We start from the raw sequence: 8,524 nt of genomic DNA on the forward strand, positions 1-8,524 counted from the left end.
TAATAAGAATTCACTGAAAAGAGCAAGTAAGGAATACAAAAAAGAAATAAACAAATGTTTTCAAAACTATCAGTTGAAGACAGAAAAAGAGCTTCGTAATATATCAACAAATAACCCGAAAGAATTTTGGAAAGTTTTAAATAGATTCTCTCCGAAACAAAAAAAGGAAAGTCCAATTTCACTAAATTATGTATGCACATTTTAAGAAGCTTAACGAAAGTGTGGCAAATGAGGAGGAAGAGTTTCAATTACCTAACCTAGAGTTAAATGAGTTCGACGAAATTTTAAATGGGCCTATTACCGAGGAAGAAATTATCAAAGTCATTAAAAAATTAAAAATTAACAAAGCCGCTGGATATGATGGAATAAGAAACGAGTTTATTAAAAATTCCATGTCTGTATGTTTACCTCTTTATGTAAAATTGTTCAATTTTTTATTCGACACAGGGATTATACCCGAAATCTGGTCAATGGGAATAATTAATTCCATTTATAAGAATAAGGGAGCTCTTAACGATCCAGACTCGTATCGAGGTATTACACTGGTATCATGTTTAGGTAAAGTATTTACAGCTATACTAAATAACAGACTAGACAAGTTTGCCCAAGAAGTAGAATTACTCTCAAAATGCCAAGCGGGATTTAGGAAAGGTTACTCCACACTTGATAATATATTTAGTTTATACTGTTTGATTCAACTTTATTTACTCTCTGGAAAACGTTTATTCTGTACATTTGTAGATTTCAAGAAAGCCTTTGATACTGTATGGAGGGTAGGACTGTGGCAAAAGCTTATTTCTAGTAACATAACCGGCACAATATTTAAGTCTATTTATAACCTCTATTCTAATGTCAAATCATGTGTAAGACATAACTCGAGTTGTTCAAATTTCTTTCCGTGCGAAGTTGGAGTTAGGCAAGGTGAAAACTTATCACCCTTTCTTTTTTCTCTTTTCCTTAATGATCTTGAAAGCTATTTTATTCAGCATGATATAACAGGTTTAGAAAAGGTAAATGAATACTGTCTAAATGAACTAGGCATTTATATTCGAATTTTCTTGTTATTATATGCTGATGATACAATATTATCAGAGGCGGATTTAGGGGGGGCAGGGGGCCCGCCCCCCCCCCTTTTTGGGAAAAAATTTGGTTGCTTATATAGGGAATCATTGAAGCGTGACTGGAGCGGGCCCCCTCTTAGGTCAGTCAGTGGGCCCCACTTATGAAAATTTCTGGATCCGCCACTGATTATTGGCAGAATCAGCTAACAATTTACAAATAATGTTCAACAAGTTTGATGAATACTGTACTGACTGGAAACTAAATGTAAACATTGATAAGACAAAAGTAATGGTGTTTGAGAAGGCGAAGCGTAAAAGAAATATGAGATTCATGCTAAGGGGCGAGGAGTTACAGCTCACCGACAGTTATAATTACCTGGGATTATTAATAAGATACAATAGTAATTTTAATTTATCAAAGAAAAAACTTGTTGAACAATCACAAAAAGCACTGTATGCATTATACTATAAGTTAAGAAATGTAAACATCCCTTCAGATCTGCAGTTTCGACTATTTGATTGTATGGTCGCTCCAATTTTACTTTATGGGTCGGAAATCTGGGGTCATGAAAATGTTGACATGATTGAAAAGGTGCACTTGAGTTTCCTAAAAAGAGTCCTGAATGTTAGATCAACAACACCAAACTATATGGTCTATGGGGAAACTGGCAGATTTCCATTAAAAATTAATATCAAAACTAAATTACTATGCTTTTGGTCAAGGCTAGTACAAAGCAGTAGTAACAAATTATCTGGGATCTTGTATCAATTAATGTATAACTTACATAACTCAGGCCAATACTCATTTAAATGGTTATCTCCCTTGAAACAAATTTTAGATGATACAGGATTTTCTTTTGTCTGGAATGCACAGGGTGATATCAAAAGTTCGGATATTAAAAAAGAAATAAAACAGAGATTGGTTGACCAATTCGGACAGAGCCTATCTGCTGATATGACAAACTCATCTAGAGGTGTGTTTTATGCTTCATACAAAACAATGTTTTGTTTAGAGCCATATTTACTCAATCTTAAAGTGCCAGATCGATACATCTACAATAAATTTAGATGTTCAAACATCAAAATCCCTATAGAAGTTGGTCGGTGGAAAAATACACCAAGAGAAAATTGTATATGCTGTCACTGCGATTCAAATACCATTGGTGACGAATATCATTATTTTTTTGTATGTTCCAATAAACAAATTATGTCTTTAAGAGAAAGGTATATACCTAAATATTACATAAAAAATCCTTCCCAATTGAAATTTATTGGTCTATTATCACACTGTAACGTGCCAGTGTTAACAAAAGTGTGCATGTTTCTAAGACATATTGAAAAAATATTTTCATAATTCATAGCATGTTACAATAATTTCTAACCACGTTGCAATTAAGAATTTTGCAAACAAATCAACCAAATATATTTCATTTTTATTGTATGATATCAATTATTAATCTATTGTGTGAATTTCTTGTAAATGTATAAGACTTAGTATGTACTAGAACACACCCGTATATCGCGGGTACGTGACTGAATTAAAGAATATAACTATGCGCAAGCCTTATTTTAATATTAGTATTGTCATCTGATAAAGTCATGCTGATTATAAGATACACAGTTTTCTCTGCTTTCAAATCTTTCTGTTTGAACCCGTCGAACTGGAACTTATCAATTATTGATAATATTAATAATTTGGAAAACAAAAGATCCTGGAATAGAGTATTTTTTAATCAACAGTATTGTCCTATATTAGTTATAAATATTGAATTCTTTGATTCGCTGTTTTACGTCATGCCCGCTAACAAATTGAAAACTGTACCTATACGCCTTATTTTAGTCCAGATTTTTAGTATTCGTATTGTTATCGTAGAAAGTCTAACTGATTAAAATACTACAATAGGTAACAATTTGACAATTAAGTAGTGTCAACCCTGTGATTATGACCCGTGTAATACTATATAGCATATTAATCCTGAATACACCGTTTGGTGGTGCGCCTGTCAGATGCGGAACGTACAGATAAGGTAATCGGTAACAGGTGAATATACTATTGGTATCGGTATCGGACTCGACCCGGAACTTCTTAATTATTGGCAATATTAATTACGTGGAAAACAAAAGGGCCTGGAGTGGTGTAATTTTTAATCTACACCTTTGTACTATATTAGTTATATATATAAAGTGGAATTCTTTAATTCGTCGTTTTTACGTGATAACGGCTGACAAATTGGACCTCGTAATTTTAGTATTATAGATGTAATTCTTAATGTATAATTGTTATCCTCTTGTAGCACCATACGTGTGCCTAAGTTGTAATAATTTGTCTTGTCGTGTCTTGTCTTGTCAAAGATAACATGACCCTTATATAGCAATTAGACAGGCAAGACAATTTCAACCTTAAAAAAGGTGTGTTCTCTATGAAAGATAAGCTAGAACTTGTGGCATACGAAAAGATGTATGGGAGGTCCTTGATTTCTGTATACTTAAATTTGTTAGGCCATTCTCTTTTATTAATTATTCTTTATATACATTTTGCCTGTTATTCTCTTAACGATATATATATAAGCACCTCGTTATTATCTCTTCTTTATTTTTGGGTTAATTTTTCTCTATTCTTTCTATTTTTTGCTCATTATTCGCAATTCTATAAACCCCACCCATACCCTCATATAATGTCTATGGTAATTTTAAATCAACCTGATCCTAATTATATATTCAATTTGTAAATTTGTCTACAAAAGCCAGAATCAAACTCGCAACAGACCGTTATCGTAAAGTAATAGTACACATTTTTTTCTAATATTAACCTGCATGTTATATGGTGAACAAAAATGTTGATTTCAATATTAGAAATACATCATATAAAAAAAAGAAAGGCATATAACGATACGATCTTTAAAAAGATCCTATTAAAAAACGTTTTGAATAAATTTAATAGAGAGACTTTAATTCAAATTTCCAAGGTGTAACTACGTACTCGGCTCGGTGTTTGCTCGGACTTTGCCTAAGGAGGGGGGCCGCTGACTGACCTAAGGGGGGCCCCCTTCCAGTCATGCTTCAGTGATTCCCTATATAATCAACCAAATATTTCCCACGAAAGGGGGGGCGGGCCCCCCAGGCCCCCCTGGATCCGCCTATGCCAGTAGTTGATCCAGAGGGAGGGAGGGATCCCGTAGGCTGGACCCCCCTTTTTTCACGATCAAGGCATCTGAATGGGGATATAAAGTTAGAATCCTTTTTAAAAATAGCTGTAAACGCCCCTGAAAGCAGTCCGCGATTTAAGATGATGTGCCCTTTTGGTGTTTCAATGCTAAGCTAGAGACATAAAGTATACGTATCATAAATCTCCTGCTCAATATATGAGAATTTTATAAATCTGCTTCTGCCTTTCCTCTTGTACTCCTATATTTGAACATTCTGTTCTTAAAATATAGTCTTATTTGTATGCAGCGCCTGCAATGATCCCCCTATAACACTTAAATGTATTTAAAGATATTGGATAAAACAAGCATTAGTTTTGGATTGTACAAGTTGTTTATGACATTTTTGCAAACTTTTAAGGCTAGCACATTATGGACCAACAAGTCAAGTAAACTATGTTTAAAACATTATAACGAAAATCTCTGTAATCATGTCTGTAATTTTTCAAAAGAATCTTGGCTTTATTCTCATCAAATACAAAAATTTTTATTGGGAGCAACCCCCAAAATGAGGGACTATCCCTCAGACAAGAAGTCAATTTGCTGTTGTAGAAAGGAAAAGAGAAACACTTCGCATTTTTATCTTAAAAGGAGGTACTTGAATTCGATGTATTTGCAACGACTTTTTTTCAAAAAGGGGTCCACTTATTTTTTATAATAAGGATATTGCTATGTGTTTCTTTATTCTACGTTGGCTAGAGGTATAGCGGGAGGGTTGAAATCTCACAAAGACATGTCTAACCCCGCCGTATTTTACGCCTGTCCCAAGTCAGGAACCTCTTGCCTTTTTTTTCCAAATCAATATGGATACTTCTTAATGTTTTGTTTTACTGAATATGCATGAATCATTTCCCTCTAGAAGTAACGCACGCAACAAACAACACGATATATAGTTGACAGCAACTTTATGAAGAAAACATCTGAACAGCAGAAGTGCAACAAAAACAAACTCTAACATACATAACTAATTCTTTTAATTTATTAATACTAGTTCCTTTTTTTAGCTCCAAAATGCATGTGCATACACCACAGCGTTTTGACACAAATTAGCTCCGCGCCTGATTCTGGTGCAAACATTTTAGGGTATATATTTTGTAGCCGGACACACGAACACAGTGATATAATAAAAATATCAATACTCAAATAGTTCAGTATTAGGCTAAATTCAATACAATTGATCGGTTTATTTTACACCGTGAGGTCATTCCGATGTATTGTTATCGCCAAAATTTCCATTATGCAAATTATTTCGGGGGTTTTCAACTGATCCATACAAATTATAGATCCGCGGTCATTATCTCAAAATAACATTACTTATCGCTTGTTTCAAATTTATTTTTTCAATGGATACTCCTATAAATATTTTTTTTATTAAAACACAAATTGATATGAAAATGTGTTGTCGTTAGATGTATATACAAAAGTAAAAAACCATTCATAATATCTAAGCACACGTACCGAAAAATAGTATTAAAGCTTGTGGAAGAATATCTCGATCAAGAACGTTTTGCGACACTCCCGACAAGGACCGGTAACTCTGTTATTGTTTTTGCGGGAAAATATGAATGCCTTCTAATATCCAATCTTTTAGAAACATCGATTGTTTTTTACAGAAGAGTGTCCATCATGCACTTGCACTGCACTATAAGTAGAATAGTAGAATAGAGTGACATATATACATGCAAACGTAATGTTAATGAAATATATTATAACAACCAAATGTATACTCTGGGACTATTATTATATTAGTATAACTGTTCCAGGTGTATTGATTTGTATCACTTTAATACAATAGTTATTACGGTGCGGTAGAATTTCCTGTCATTTATTAATCATCCACGTACGAACTTAATTGTACCAGAACAAATATATCTTTGTACATTGACCTCAGTTTCAGGTATAGAGATGTGATTTGTTTCTGTGACATGTGCTTTGGACCATCCACAAGAACTTGAGGTCATCCGATGTTCAGTACTTCAGTACTTTGATTGTTTAAAAAAAATGCCACAAATGAAAATTTTATAAGTTGATTAATATTTTCCACTTATATTACAAGTTTAGAAAACAGTTTAGAAAGAGATTCAACGAGACTGACTGTAACTTCAGAGAAATACATCCTTAAATTTGCATTTCTGGGCAATAATTTCATTAAAAGGGAAAGTCGAATGCACCCTTTTATGTTCGGGCGTGTTTGAGTTTTGTCTTGAAAACGTATAAAGCAAAAATGTCTCGCTCCAAATTCTATTAGTTTTATATATTTAGGATACAGGTTGATTTAATATCTTTACAAATGTACAGTACTAAAAAATGAAATATGTTGGTCAAGTGAAATACCTTTCCGATGAGTCATAATGAGTTACAGAAGGTGTGTTCGATTAACAAATTTTTACTGACAGACTTTTGAAGTGGATCTTAAAAAATGCATGACTTAAAAAACTTAATTGTTAATATGAGTTTTCATGGGTTGCAAGTCTTCAACCTCTGAAATGTTTAGTCTGCCATTCATTCCACGAAATATTTTATTGGATTTTTTTTATGTTTTTGAACTTTCAAAAATTACATCTGAGAACCGATTGGATAAAAAAAAATTAAGTTTAAGTCAGAAAAGTAAATTAAATAGTGCTCAATAATTAGTAGATATTAGCAGAGACATATAATACAATTGTATTATATGTCTCTGATATAAGTAATGTCTTTTAAAATACAACGTTACTTGCATGCAAGGATTGTTATAGCCGCTTTGTGGATAAATTTGTCGGTTTCCAAGAGCAAAATTTGTAGCGTCTTGTCCCTATAATGGCTTCCATTTTAACGACTGCAGTGGCCGGAATTTGGAGATCATTTTGACGAAGTCGAAACAAGAAAAAAATCTTTAAATTTCACTTTTTCTGAGAGTAAAAAAAGACATGAACGTTTTCAGTGGCGGATTTACAAGGGCACAGGGATTTGTTTTTAAAGAGATTGTCGTATTTCCTCACCTCTTATTTTCAAGGTAAATCGAGAATTTCTTTAACTCCCACCCCTTTTTCCCCGGTCCATGAAAAATGAATTAAAATTTTGTAATGTATAATCATTAATAAAATGCTATTTTAATTTCATAAGATCTACTTTGTAACAGAATCCGGGACTTATACATTTAATTCTCTAAAAGCCAAAGCATACAGTTATATTTGTTTATTTTTCTTATTTCAATTATTATGTACATCTGTGAGGCAGTGAATAGGTCAACGAATAAGGATATGAAGGTGTTTTACAGATATTAGAAAAAAAATGTGCAGAACAGTAGGTCTGGGAGCGAGGCAAAACATTAATGATAAGATAATGAAGAGGGGATAAAAGTATCGATTTCTTGGTTGGTTGTTTAACATCCAGTGGCAAATATTTGATGCATGTTTAAGACGAATATAATAAAGATCAATTGAAAGGAAAACAAAGAATAAAGTGAAATGGGAAAAAAAAAAAAGATATTAAAATATAGAAACGATGATCTGACACCCCATCCCGAGAAAAACCTACTCACACTCGCATAATATTTTTTTTTTCATGTTGCCCCCCTCCCCCAGACATCGGGGTTAAGGATCCGCCCCTGACGTTTTAACTTAGGAATATTGATGACCTGGACATGAATTCCTAGAAAATTGTTCCGAGGACATAATTACTGACATATAAAAATAAGACTCAAATTAACAGTATACTAGTAAATTCTTTCACCATAGACATTTAATACTTGTGAAAATTCCGCCGTCCAGACACAATTATTAGGACTAATTTATCTCTTACATTTGAACAATAAGTATTCGTTCCTATTGTGACAACCCTGTGATGAAATATAAAGCTCAAACAAACGCTATTAAATGTTTTATCTTTATGGAACTTCTTTCTGGCGATATTTTTGGTGTTGATGCGGAAAACATATATATATATTCTCTCTCTTTGCTTCATAAAAAGTTCAACTATTCTTTTTTATCAGAAATTGCAGTATGCTAGCTAATACTAATCTAGGGAGCAATCATTTGATTTGTATTGGGGAGGGGGCTAGGCTGGAAAATGTTGTCCTAGTCTCAGTTTATCCTGACTTTTTTTTACATACATAACATCCTGCTTTTTTGTTCGAGTCCCCGCTGCCTTCTTTTCAAGAAAACTGCATCCACTTTAGTAGTTAGTGGCCCCCTTATGACAATTTCCTGACCCGCCACTACATAAGCCGGGTCCTTCATTATGATTTTTTAACCCTTTTTTTAAACATTCGCTCATATTAAC

This window comes from Mytilus edulis, chromosome 10 (genome assembly GCF_963676685.1).
Source record: "Mytilus edulis chromosome 10, xbMytEdul2.2, whole genome shotgun sequence".
Classification (NCBI taxonomy): domain Eukaryota; kingdom Metazoa; phylum Mollusca; class Bivalvia; order Mytilida; family Mytilidae; genus Mytilus; species Mytilus edulis.